Source organism: Panthera uncia, chromosome F2 (genome assembly GCF_023721935.1).
Source record: "Panthera uncia isolate 11264 chromosome F2, Puncia_PCG_1.0, whole genome shotgun sequence".
Taxonomy (NCBI): Eukaryota; Metazoa; Chordata; class Mammalia; order Carnivora; family Felidae; genus Panthera; species Panthera uncia.
In genome coordinates this window covers 70570296-70583831 of record NC_064812.1, presented here as the reverse complement: position 1 = coordinate 70583831, position 13536 = coordinate 70570296, and the positions used below count along the sequence as shown (strand labels likewise).

General features: G+C 43.9%; 1 protein-coding gene across 4 annotated transcripts in view; it reads left to right on the top strand.

Annotated features, from left to right (window-relative positions):
- Nucleotides 1-13536, top strand: part of CHD7 (chromodomain helicase DNA binding protein 7) — a 190168-nt gene that overhangs the window by 16429 nt on the left and 160203 nt on the right. The window lies entirely within an intron of this gene.

Sequence of the window (13536 nt, the reverse complement as noted above, 5' to 3'; positions counted from 1 at the left end):
AGGAGCGGTGGAGACTGAGGGCGTGGGGCGGGCCGGGTGGGGGCTGGCTGTGGAGCTGAGAAATTAGCTTTGATATTCTGAACTTGGACTAGATCCCGAAAGAGAAAAGATCTGAGGAGGGGAAGATGTGTGAGAAGACAAAATGGTCACGTTAGAAAGGTTCCAGGGGCGCCTGGGTGGCTCGGTCGGTTGAGCATCCGACTTGGGCTCAGCTCATGATCTCACGGCTCTTGGGTGCGAGTCCCGCGTATGGCTCTGTGCTGACAGCTCGGAGCCTGGAGCTGCTTCAGGTTCTGTGTCTCTTTCTCTGCCCCTCCCCTGCTCACACTCTGTGTGTGTGTCTCTCTCTCTCAGAAATAAACAAACATTAAAATAAACATAAAATAAACATAATAATAAAATAAACATAAACATAAAATAAACCAAAAAAAAGTTTCCAAAGTCAAGCTACTTAAGGGATGAAGTTGTACAACTTGCAAGTCAAGAAATGGCACAATATTAAAGCGGCCGACTTCGGCTCAGCTCATGATCTCACGGTTCGTGAGTTCGAGCCCCGTGTCGGGCTCTGTGCTGACAGCTCGGAGCCTGGAGCCTGCTTCGGATTCTGTGTCTCCTGCTCTCTCTGCCCTTCTCCCGCTAACACTCTGTGTCTCTTTCTCTCAAAAATAAATATTAAAACCAAAACCAAATTTTTAAAGTAAGCTTTATGCCCAGTGTGGGATTTGAACTCATGACCCGAAGATCAAGAGATCTACCAACTGAGCCAGCCAGGCACCCCTCAACTTTCTTTTAAATGTATGTGTTTCAGCTTAGGGAGAACAGTCTCATGTTTTATAACTCATCTACTTTGTGTACGTATGGATCTGTTAAAAAGACGCATCAGCATATTCTGTGAGAGAATACAGCAGAGAAACAGTCGCAGCCCAGTGGAAAAGCAGTAAAGGATATCAGTAGGTAATGCATAGAAAGAAAATGCGACTGCCAATGGACATGAAAATTTGCAAATTGTGGAGTAATAAGAGAAATGCAAATTAAAATGAGGTACTTTTTCCTTCCTTGTCAAATTAGTAAAAAAAAAAAAATCATTCATTCATTCATTTCGAGTACAAGTTGGGGAAGAGCAGAGGGAGAGGGAGTGAGAATCTTAAGCAGGCTCCACATTCAGTGTGGAGCCTGATGTGGGGCTCGATCTCATGACCACGATGAGATCATGACCCGAGCAGAAATCAAGAGTTGGATGCTCAAGACTGAGCTACTCAGGCGCCCCTGAAATATGTTCTTGAGGCTGCCAGAATATTAGCGAAACTTGCATGCTCAGCGCTGGCTGAAATTCAATAAGCACAAACATTTTGGAATGGAACTGGGCATTGTATGTATCAAGGCCTTTATAAACGGCCCTTGAAGTTGTATCCACTGCGTATCCTAAGGAAGAATCTGCAACCCAATCAGCTGTTATGAGTAAGAAGGCACAGCATTTCTTTTCTCAGTGAAAAATTACAAACGGTCAAATTGTGTTATATTCATGTTAGAATATTATGCAAGCATTACAAATCATGTTTTTAAAAAATATAAAGCTTGTAAGAGTAGAGTCCAAAATAATGTTGACTGTGGTTCCAGTTGTATACAAATTAAATTATAAGCACAGGGTAAGATTGGAGAAAATACATCAATTTAAAAAATGAGTGGCTTTAGGGATTGGCAGTTACACTTAGTTAAAAGCTCCAATTCCGTAGTTAAATAGATCTGGTTTGAATCTCTGTCTAGCTACTTATTGGCTGTGCAACTTTTGGACAAGCGACTTATTAGCTCTGTGACCATAAGCAAGTTTTCTTTTGACTTATCTAAGACTCAGTTTCTTGAGCTGTAACAAGGGGATGCTAATCGTACTTACGTCTTAGACTTATTTAGATTAACGTAACAGTGCATTTGCGTCTAGAATACTTCGCACAGTGCTCGTTGTCTTGTTAGCACTCAGTAAGTTATTTCTTACTTACTAAGTAACTGTTAGTGACTCAGTTATTTGGATTGCAGGTGTTTTTTAATTCTTATATTTTTAAAATTTTGAACTGAAAGATTAAAAAGAGATGTTTATTTATTTTGAGAGAGGAGAGAGAGAGCATGTGCTAGAGCATGTGGGGGTAGGGGCAGAGAGAGAGGAGAGAGAATCCCAAGCAGTGCCCCCACCATCAGCGCAGAACCTGACACAGGGCTCGATCTTTTGGACCGTGAGATCGTGACCTGAGCTGAAAGCAAGAGTCTGACGCCTGACCAACTGACCTACCACGTGCCCCGAACTGAAACATATTCTTACAATCAGGAAAAACCACCACCAAGAAACTATCTGGTACCTTATGTGGAAAGAAGGACTCTGAACATTTTTCAGTGTTTTGTGGTATAGCCAGGGAAATTTTCTGGAAAAAAAAAATCACCTTGTTAGTTATATTTTTGAAACAAATACTCCCAACTTTTCCCTCTCAGGGTTTTTCTGTTTTGTAGATCACTTGGCAGTAATTGGCTTATTTTTTCTCTGCCAAAGAAATTTTGTTCTGCAGTAGGGTTGAATTTAAAGAACCCTTACCCCCCCCCCCCCTTTTAAAAGTTTTCTAAAGTCAAAGAAAACAAGAATCATCTTAAGAAAAAATTTGCAGAGATGAGATCTGAATTTGGTTAATATTAACTGCACATTTAGCACTCAAATTTCAGACATATTTAGTGCTAGCTTCTGTACGTCTCACCTAATTGTTTAAATATGTGAGCATGATTTTGATATTGCAAGGTGGAGGAGAAAGCCCTTGAGGTTTTTGAGCTTGAGTTAAAAGGCTTATTGTGTCTTGGAGCGAGTTGATGTAAGCTGGTAGGAAGACTTTAGCATCTGGAACTCTTTCACCTTGGAATTGTGTCTTTCTCCTAGAAGAAACACATTTGGGCTACAGGCAGTCGAGAGAAACTTTCAGGCTATATTTTCTTCACAGGAGGGTAACAGCTTTGCACTTAGCATAAAATAGCTTCAAAGCTTATGTCTCCTTGAAGTTACGTTACCCTGCCTTTATCTCCCGTATTCCTTATTATATCTTCTATGACAAACAGAGGACGATAAGAAAAGGAAGAACGTGGACAAGTAGTTAACATTGCCCCCTAAGTGAATTATGACTAATGAGCTGATGGTAATATAAAACTTGAAAACCATAGAGTCCAGAATATATGCAGTTATATTCTTTTATTGTCTTTCATCAGATCTGAGATGGTTGTAAGACCTACTTTTGATGTATTGAGACGTGAAAAAAAGTGTGTCTTAGAATGAATGAAATACAGTCCTGAGGAAAAAAAAAAATCAAATTTCCAGTTTGCAGGTACTTGTATTTTTTCCGTTTTGCTTACTGAATAAAAAGGAAAATCAACTGAATGCATCTGAGATCAGAACCTGAGCCTCTAATCTTTAGCAAAAAGATCTCACAGTTCTATGTCGCTTGAGTTGTGCCTGGTCCCACCTCTAACCTGCCTTGCTCTGTATGCTGTGAACAGCACATAGACTGCAGCGTAGATGGACTCATGAATCAGGTGTTTCAACATGACCCTGCTTGGCTGCTGGACCTAATGTAAGCAGACAGTGGGCAACTTTTTGTAGAGTTAATCTGCCAGACTGCTGTCAACACATTGGGTACCATAAAACAGTGTCACCGAGACTATTCCACAAGACTGATGCCAAACTCTATTAAAACTCACAGTAAAACAAGAAATGTACTGTTAACCACTAAAAGCCTGACCTGACAAACAATCAGGTATTTGAGTCTAGATTCTGAGCTTAGTACTAGGCTAGTGCCCACATTTTACATATGCAGAAGTAGTAAAATGAATGGTTCTTGTTTATAAGAATTTTGAAATCTAATTTCTTAGTGATAAAATGCAAGGAAGGGTTCCCCTCTCCCCCTTTAATGTTTTTGTATCTAGGGTAATCGGAGAGGATTTTTCATCGGATAGTGTGAGGCTGGTATACGAAGAATTCAGATTAAGTAGACTTCTCCAAATCCAAATGTGTACCTATTCTGATGAAATCAGACCTACCTCCTCCACTAGCCAGAAGAAAGAAAAACTTCGGACAAAATGATAGCAGTTTAATATTTTGTTTTATTTAAATGTGTATTCATTTTGAGAGAGAGAGAGAGAGAGAGTGTATGTGTGCGTGTTTGCAAGTGGGAGGCAGGGCAGAGAGAGAGAGGGAGAGAGAGAATCCCAAGCAGGCTCCACAGTGTCAGCTCAGTGTAGAGCCCAGCGTGGGGCTCAATCCCATGAGCCATGAGATCATGACCTGAGCTCCAATCAAGAGTTGGACGCTCAGCCGACTGAGCCACCCGGGTGCCCTGAAATGTTAACAACTTAAAGACCAAACCTCACTGTACAGAGACATTGGAGCGGTAGCGTGGCGTAAAGGTTAAAGCTGACAGCTCTGGAATCAGACGACCTGGCTTTAAAACCCAGTTCCGACACTTAGCTACCTTTTGGAACTTGAGCAAGTTAATTAGCCCGTGTGCTTCAGCTTCCTCACTTGTAAAATGGGGTTCATAGTAGTCCCTTCCTCCGTGCCTGGCACATACCAGTCAGTCATTCAAATGAGCAATTACTAATATCGTTATGACTTGCTGTGCTTCTTTATCAAGAGAACGTGAAAGTGAAGGACGGAAAGATTGGCCGGCCCCGGTATCCACTTGCATGACTGAAGCTTTCAACTCAAGGTGGTAGATGATGCCACTCCTGGCCTCACAGTGAGCATTAACGCAAGTGGAGTGGAGAACAGTTAGTTATTAAAATCTTTAAAAGAAAAGGCCGAAAGTGTGACCGTGGCAATTACCTGTAGAATATTTTGCTAGTAATACCTCGGTCAGGGTTTTCTGGATTCTTCCCTGCGTCATGAGTAGTTTTAAGATTTTTTTAATGTTTATTTTTGAGTGAGAGACAGAGTGCAAGCGGGGGAAGGGGCAGAGAGAGGGAGGCACAGAATCCGAGGCAGGTCCCAGGCTCTGAGCTGTCAGCGCAGAGCCCGACGCGGCCCGTGAACCCGTGAACCGGGAGATCGTGACCTGAGCCGAAGTCAGACGCTTAACCGGCAGAGCCACTCAGGTGCTCCAGGAGTGGTTTTCAGATGGCATTGTGGATTTAGGTTGTAGCCTCGGGTAGGAACTGTGTACAATGTGACAGGGGCTTCTCTGTTTTATCCTGTAGATTGCTGTATCTTAAGTGACATAATCAAGTATTCAAACGTCACCAAAAAATTATGTGACCATGGAGAAGGACCGAGATGATTCCAAAATTGTCAAATACTGGGGGTGCCTGGGTGGGTGGCTTAATTGGTTAAGCGTCCGACTCCTGGTTTCGGGTCAGGTCACGGTCTCATGGTCGGTCGTGGGATTGAGCTCCGCTCAGCGCAGAGCCTGCTTGGGATTCCCTCCCTTTCTCTCTGCCTTTCCCCTGCTCATGCTAACTCTCTCTGTCTCAAAATAAATAAACATTAAAAAAAATGCCAAACACTGGTATTTCAACTGCTGCTTCTGGTCATCTCAAGCAAGCCAGGGCTATGCGATGAGTTCTATTTGATTACATTTTCGTGATGAGTTCTCTTTCATTATGTTTTAATCTTTTTTTTTTTTTTTTTTTTTTTTTAAGCGTTAGTTAACCTGTTCTGCATAGCCAGCCCCGTGTTTCTTCCTCATTGCTGTGGAATGTGTCCCAACTCCTCGGTTTCCTTCCCGAGAGCCTTCTCTGCCAGCATGGGGAGGGCGTAGAAAACTAGAATAAGAAATAGGGCAGGACTTGAAGGAGCTTACAGTTGAATTAACTTTCATCAATTCAACCTCATGCTCCACCGACTTCCAGCATCAGCCGTCACATTCCACCCTCTCAGCTGCATCATGCATTAGGTCAAGTGGTTTTTTTTCTTCCCCCCTCTTCTTGTTTGTTGTTGTTGTTTCGTAGCTAGAGATTGTTTCTATGGAAATATTTTAGATTCTAAACAGATTTCAAAAGATCGTCAGGGATCAAACTAACTACTGAATTGATACTTGGTGATTGCTTGCCTTAGGCTCTTTCCAGCCATAACTGGCAGCTTTTCACCTTCACAGACTAGGTCTAGGACATTTTCAAAGCTTATTACTATCTTAGAGTAAGCATAGCAACCAGTGGCTGTTCTGTAGCGGGTACACACTGTCTAACAGGTCTTTTTATTGGTTGCTGCGCTGAGACCGGTATTGACCTGACGAATGCCAGGCGAGGTTCCATATATATATATCTCAGCCCAAACTACATGAAGGCAGCACTAAACCCGAAGGAATCGGGACCACAGAATTAGGAGTTGACTGTGTTTGGACTCATGCGGTGAGATGGTGGCACATCAAGTGACTGAAGAGTCGTAGGAACCTAAAAATACTGCCAGCCTCAGTGCTGGCTGGGTAGCCATTTACACCAATCAAAAGGTCTCTAAAGACGCAGAGTGTTTCCAAATGCTACGTCTGCTGTCGCTAGCCATCGGAGGCAGCATAACCTAACAGTTCAGAGCCTGGGTTCTGGAGTCGGAACCTGGTTCTAATTTAGACGCCTCCCTGTACCACGTGGCCTTGGGAAAGCTACTTAAATCCTCTAGGCTCGGTCTCCGAGGAGAGACCAGTGCCTGACGCACGCCCTCTGAGCGGAACCACGGGCGTGGTAACGAGGGGCAGTGGGGTTGCAGGCTCCGGCAAGTCTGTCATTGCCTCGGGAGGTGACGCTTTCCAGAAACGGTGGGCTGGTGGCACAGATGCGAACAGTACGTTCACTTGAATTTCGAGCTGAGGGAGGTTGGTGAATAACGTGTGTCTGGGCGAGAAAGGAATCTGGTGGAAAAGGAGCACACATGCGTACACGGACACAACCTTGGGGCAATTCCGGGTGTCCCCGTGATGGGAACAGATACAGCGGTTTGACCAGACCGGCCGGCGACGTGGTGCGAAACACGAGTGGCGTTAACACACCAGTACAGGCCGCGGCTACGGCTGGGTCACCACGTATGTGAGACTGCTCGTGGAAAATGTCCTACGGAAATGTCCTATGGACATTCTCTGTAGAGTGCTCAGCAAATGGTAGGCATGGTGGAAGAGGTCCCTCCCAGCTCAGAGGGCCAGAGTTTCAGTCACCTGGATTCATTCATCTGTAGGAGGTGAACAGGCCGTGTCTATTTGAGGACTGTCCCGCTTATATTTCCAAACATGCACATCCCTTGAAGTGAAGTGCATGACTTGTCCTCCTTCTGTTTTCCACGCGGTTACATTCGAATATTTGTTCGGGACTGGATGGATTCACTGGCTGTGATGGAAAGGGTGCTTCTTACCCAAAGATACGTGCAGTCATTAGAATACAGACTATATTTCATCGTATCATAATTCTTTTGTGTAGCTGTCTACTATATAGTGAGAAGGTTTTTGTTTTGTTTTCTGACGTTCATTTTTGAAAGAGACAGAGACAGAGACAGAGCCCGAGTGGGGGAGGGGCAGAGAGAGAGGGAAACACGGAATCCAAAGCAGGCTCCAGGCTCCGCGCTGACAGCACAGAGCCCGACGCGGGGCTCGAACTCACGGACCGGGAGATCGTGACCTGAGCTGAAGTCGGACGTTCACCTGATTGAGCCATCCAGGTACCTCTGGAGTGTTTCTTAATACAGTTTTCTCTTCGAATAACTTTTCATCAGAAAATTAAAAAAATTTTTTCTAAGATTTTATTGTTTAAGTCATTTGTACACCTAACACGGAGCTTGAACTCACAGCCCTGAGAGCAAGAGTCACGTGCTCCACCAACTGAGCCAGCCAGGCGCCCCAGATAATTAAAATTTTTAAAGGATGAATTGTATTTGGAAAACCAGGTTTGGGTGAGAAGGAAACTGCTCATTTGAAAGCTATCTGGTTTAGCAACAGCTCCAAATGAACTTATGAGATATTTTTAACCTTCCTGGGGATGTTTAAAAACTTCTCCCCAACTCTCGTTGTGGGGAGGTGCCCATCATCACTGTGGCTTGTTTGGTTTCTCTGTGAAGGATGTTTACCTTGCTCTGGGGTTGTTTTCTGCCTCTTGTGCAAATCCTTAAGCCCCTGGTGCCGCTCTGCACGGGCGATGGGGAGTGAGGACCTGTGCTTTCTCCCCTGCAGCGCTGGTTTCTGAGGCAGGACAAAATAAAGAAAACCCAGCTCCTCTACTCACTCGTTTCGTGTTTTGGGGAGTTACTTGATTGCTTGGATTTCCTTTTCCTCACCTACAAAATAGAGGCAGACGATACTTCACGGGTAGTTGGGAGGGTCGTATGGGGGTGTGTGGGCGTGTGTGGTGTGTAAAGCACCCAGCACTGTGCTTGGGCTACAGTGAACACTTATGAAACGTTAGTGACTTTGCCCCCTCGCTTAATGGTGATTTTCCACACGCGCTGGGAAAATACTGGATTTTCTTATTACAAATATTACACGTTTTTAGACTAGGCACCCGTCCTGGTTCCTACATCCTACAGTCGCTGCATCTGTATCACACCTCACCTCTTGTAGTTCTTGTTTTGGTGTCCCCTCTTCACCTTGACTGTCCATTCCATCCTCAGAGAACAACTGGAATCTATTTAGTCCTCTGCTGAAGCTTTTCGTATTAAGACCTAGCCGCAAGCTGGTGAGAAGGTGGAGGCTGTGGTTTTAGGTGTGAACTTAAAAACAAAATCTCTTCTCCTAATCCTTTTCCTATCCGAGCATTTCAGTTCCTGGTGAGTGGAAAGTGACATGGAATTAGCTTCTGCTCTGAGATACTAGACTCTCTGAGCGAATCTCAATTATTGAGTTCACTTGGCCAGGCAATGTGGGAGGGACTACTCGAGGGAGGTGCGAACAAACTGGGGCCATCGCTGCAACTGTCTTCCACAGTGAATGTACACAACCCTCGCATAAAATACCTTTGGCCGGGTGACTGGTGATGTGTTGAAATGGGGGGACTAGGGGAGAATGTGTTAGAATCTCATTGCTTTCTCTTCCCGTCATTGGTCAAGGTAGGGAAACAGAAGAAAGCAAAACAAGAAAAGAAGGCCGTTTGTACTTTCGTTTTCCCCGTTACAATACTTACGTCTTAGCAGCTGTTGTGGATAAGTTCTTTAAAACTCCTATTTGGCTTAAACTCTGTCAATGGAAATTATATTCTCTACCCCCCACCCTCTTCTCTCCCCCTAGGGAAAAAGACAGATTCCTAATGCTTCTGTAACTGGAACCATGGCTTCAGCTCTCCTCTCGTTTAGCTGCGTCATAACATTAATATTCCGCTCCCGTCTTTGAGTGTAAGCCGAATACCATGTTGTTGCAGTCCTCCTGGAAGGGCCGTCCCACCAGCAGCCCTGCCATCCTGGCGCCATCTTGGACAACTTCTTCAGGTTTCAGTCGCCCAGACCATTCTCCTTCACAGCACTCGGCCAGTTATTAAGTCCGATCTGTTGTGGTTCTGCCTCATCTCTGAAACAGCTCATGATTCCTTCCTGTGACAGACTTCATTCTGCCAAATTAATCTTGATCTAAGTGTGTCTCAGCTCCTGGATCTACGGTGTCAAATGTTTGCTTACTCTTTCAAGACCCTGCCCCCCCCCCCCCCCCCGCCCCCCGTCATGCCTTGTGTCCCAGCTCATCCTCCCTCTCCAGCGTGACCCACCCTCATACCCTTTTCTGAACTGCGCCCACTCCTGGGGCTTTTTCTCCTTCATGCTCCCTCCTGCCCCCCCCCCTTTTTTTTTTTTGTAGTAAACCTATTCATAGAAAGATGTCTCCCTTGTGTTTCCTCAGTGCACATGTACTTGATCATGTATTTTATCTTGTCTCCCAAAGGTATTGGCTATAGATTTAGTTGTTTCATGCTTATTTGCTGACCCACAAAAGTTAATTATGAATGTGGGCTGGGGTGCCTGGTTGGCTCAGTCAGTGGAGCATGTGACTCTTGATCTCAGGGTTGTGAGTTCGAGCCTCATGTTGGGCGTAGAGATTACTTAAAATTAAAAAAAAAAAAGTCTTTAAAAACGTGAATGTCAGCACCATGCTGAGTGTTGGATACAGAGGTGGGCAGAACTATGCCAGACGCCCAAGGCTAGTGGCATAGGTGGATAATCAGGTGACCACACAGACATGTGAAAGTGCAGTCGATAACAATGGCTTAAAAAAAAAGAGAGACAGAGGAGCTATGGAGTGGGTAATGGGCATTGGACTTAGATATGGAAGGACTGACTTACCTGGGGGAGGTAAGCTTGAGCTGAGGTCCTCCTGTCTGCAGGCTCGGTGGCTGAACTGGGGAGAGCTCGGTCTGTAGCACGGGAACAGTGGGGCACAAGTGCTCTGGTTGAGCTGTGCACACAGACGGAGGGGCTGGAGATGGTGGGGGAAGACTGTGGCCCAGCCTAGGGAGAGGCGACAGTGATCTGATCTAGTGTGGCGGTTGTGGGGATACGGCCAGAGGCAGGTTTAGCAGGCAAAACCGATGCGGTTTGAAGATAGATTGGATGTGGGGAGGCATAGGTGGAAGAAGGCATCCTGGGTGACTTCTGGGTTTCTGGTTTGCTGAAATGGCTAGCTGGGTGACTGCATTCATGGGGCCAGCCCTACCCCCTGGGGCGCCTGTGCAAACTCATGAGAGATTCACTTTCTCTAGGGTAGATGGCTTAGCCTAGTGGTGCATTGCCTGGATTTTCATGCCTGCTTGTTCCCCATGCCCCTGGTGTAGTGAAGGACTGTGCGGTCACCCAGCTGACAGTAGCAGCCCCTGGCCAGTCACCAACATGCAGCTCCATCAGCTTTTTTCTTCCCTCTCCTCCAAACCAGGTGAGATTTGTCTGCTTTTTCTTTGTCTTTTTCTTTTCTTTTCTTTTCTTTTCTTTTCTTTTCTTTTCTTTTCTTTCTTTTTCTTTCTTTCTTTCTTTCTTTCTTTCTTTTCTTCTCCTCCTCTTCCTCCTCCTCCTCTTCCTCCTCCTCCTCTTCCTCCCCACCCGCTCCATGAAATGGCAGAGACTTAAGTATGTAGAGGCAAGTGGGAAGGATCCACTGGAGAGATGGATATACAGGATTCTGTGGGAGAGCAGAGGGTAGTTGATAGAGTAAGATTCTTGGGGGGGGGGGGGGGGGGGGGGGGGGAGAGCCAAAAGGGAGAAGGACCAGCCTTAATTTGGAAGAGCATGGCTGTTCTGTGGTAACAGGAAGGCAGGAGCAGTGGCTGGGGGCGGGGGGATGTTACGGAGCATATTCAACCTTCAGAGGACTTCTGTTTTCCCTACAAAGTAGGAAGTGGGGTTGCTTATTTATGCCTTGCCCCTTCAACCAAGGTATAAATTCAGTGAGGACACAATGGTGTGTATGTGTAAATACGATTCTTTCTTTCTTTCATAGCACTGGGTTGATAAATACTAAATTGTTGGGTGTTGTTGAAAAATTGGACTCATTGGAGGTTTAGACTTGGTACTTGGTTAAACGTGAAATTACACGTGAAAGACAACTCACTGTTTTGTCAAGTTTGCAAAAAATACTAAATGTGGTAAACATGTGCCACGCTCCATTATTCCTAACTACTTTCTGAATATTACTAATTTTTGATAAAGTATCTGCAGATAAACCTGATAGGCCAAAAATGGCAGGATTCTTGCTAATAGTTTGATGCTTGGACTTTAGAGAAATGCACACCATCCACTCTTTGAGATGTAGATATAAAGTACAAAGACACATGCAGAAGAGAAAATGGAGAGAGAAGCCACATGTAATAATCATTCTTTGCTTCCACCCGTATGCACTGGCCAACGTTATGTAATAAAGTAAGTCACATCCGTACCATGTGTTATTGCTTACCAGGCACTTTAACACACACTGGCATATAATCCATATGAAATTTTATAGAAAAAGAAATTTAGGATTTAGCCAAAGCCACATGCGTAGGAGATGGATGAGACGTACCCGATTCCAGTCCTCATGACTCCAAAACAGAGTCAAGGGCCTTTCTTTTCTACCATGGGCATCCTGAAAGGGTGAGTTACATTTTTTTGGTGGACCCTGGCTGTGCAGTTCCAATATCGTGGAGTATCTAACCACGTATCATGGAGTATCTAATACACACACAGACCTTTTTATGCAGCGGTGATTGTGTGCATTTGATCTGATTGCTGTTGGGTGATGTGGCAAGTTTTTCTCTTCTTTCTCTTTCTTTTTAATTAAAAAAAATTTTTTTAAATGTTTATTTATTTTTGAGACAGAGAGAGACAAAGCATGAACGGGGGAGGGTCAGAGAGAGGGAGACACAGAATCTGAAACAGGCTCCAGGCTCTGAGCTGTCAGCACAGAGCCCGTCGCGCGGCTCGAACTCACGTACCGCGAGATCGTGACCTGGGCCGAAGTCGGCCGCTTCTTTCTTTTTAATTTTTAAAGTTTATTTCGGGAGCTGTCAGCACAGAGCCTGCAAGATGATAACCTGAGCTGAAATCAAGATGCTTATTAACCAACTGAACTCAGGCACCCTTAAAATTTGAATTTGGATTAGGTGGTTGAGCCATTATGAATTGCTTAATAAGTTGGTAGCACACAGGAAGCAGTTAGGAATAATTTAGCATGGCACGTACTTATAGTATTTATTTATTTATTTATTTATTTATTCATTCATAGTATTTAATATTTTTAAAAACTTGGTAAAATAGTGGATTTATGATACCAGGCAGTGTTTTTGTGCTTGGATAGAATTTCACATATAATTACATAGAAAAATATGCTAAATGGAAAGTATGTTAAAACAACGTCTGGACATTGTAGGAAATGAGAAAACATAGGGGGACACTAGACCACTTGTTACATGATTGCATGTTATGGAACTTCTTGCTAATAGAGGATCTTGCACTAATTATTGAATAGTCATAATGAAAAGTGAGAATTGGAGCTGTAAGACATAAAAAGATAAATCGGAGCGTAGCACATTCATCTTCAAATTATGAGGACAAAAGTATAATAATTTAGCTCTGATTTCATGATTTAAGAAGTTTAAACCTGTTGGCCAAAATATTTTGCCATTTAAAAATGTCGGTGTGCTGCAAGTCAATTTCAGTATATGAGGAAAGGGGAAATTCTTTGAAAATTGTTTGCTAATCTACAAAGATCTTTGAAAATACATGTTAGTATCAGGGTTTTGCATAGGAGCTCTGTCTGAATCTGTGATAGAAAGTCAGACAATAAACACTTTTTAATGCTAATATCATCTTGGAACTTGTATGTTCCTACATCCTCAGAGGCTGAAATATGCAAATATTGACAAAACTAGATTTATTGATAGTTATTTCAATTAAAATATTGCAAGTCAGTAGGAGTCTTTTCCTGAATGGCAGCTCTCTCTATGGAAAGGAATTTGACTGCTTTCCTTCTGAGTGACTCTGCTATAGTCCAGTTACATTTGAAGATTATAATTTGCTGTCTTACTCTTAAGTCATCCACTCATTTCCCATGAAATGGTATAACTTAGAATAACTTGGATATGTCTTGTAATGTAACA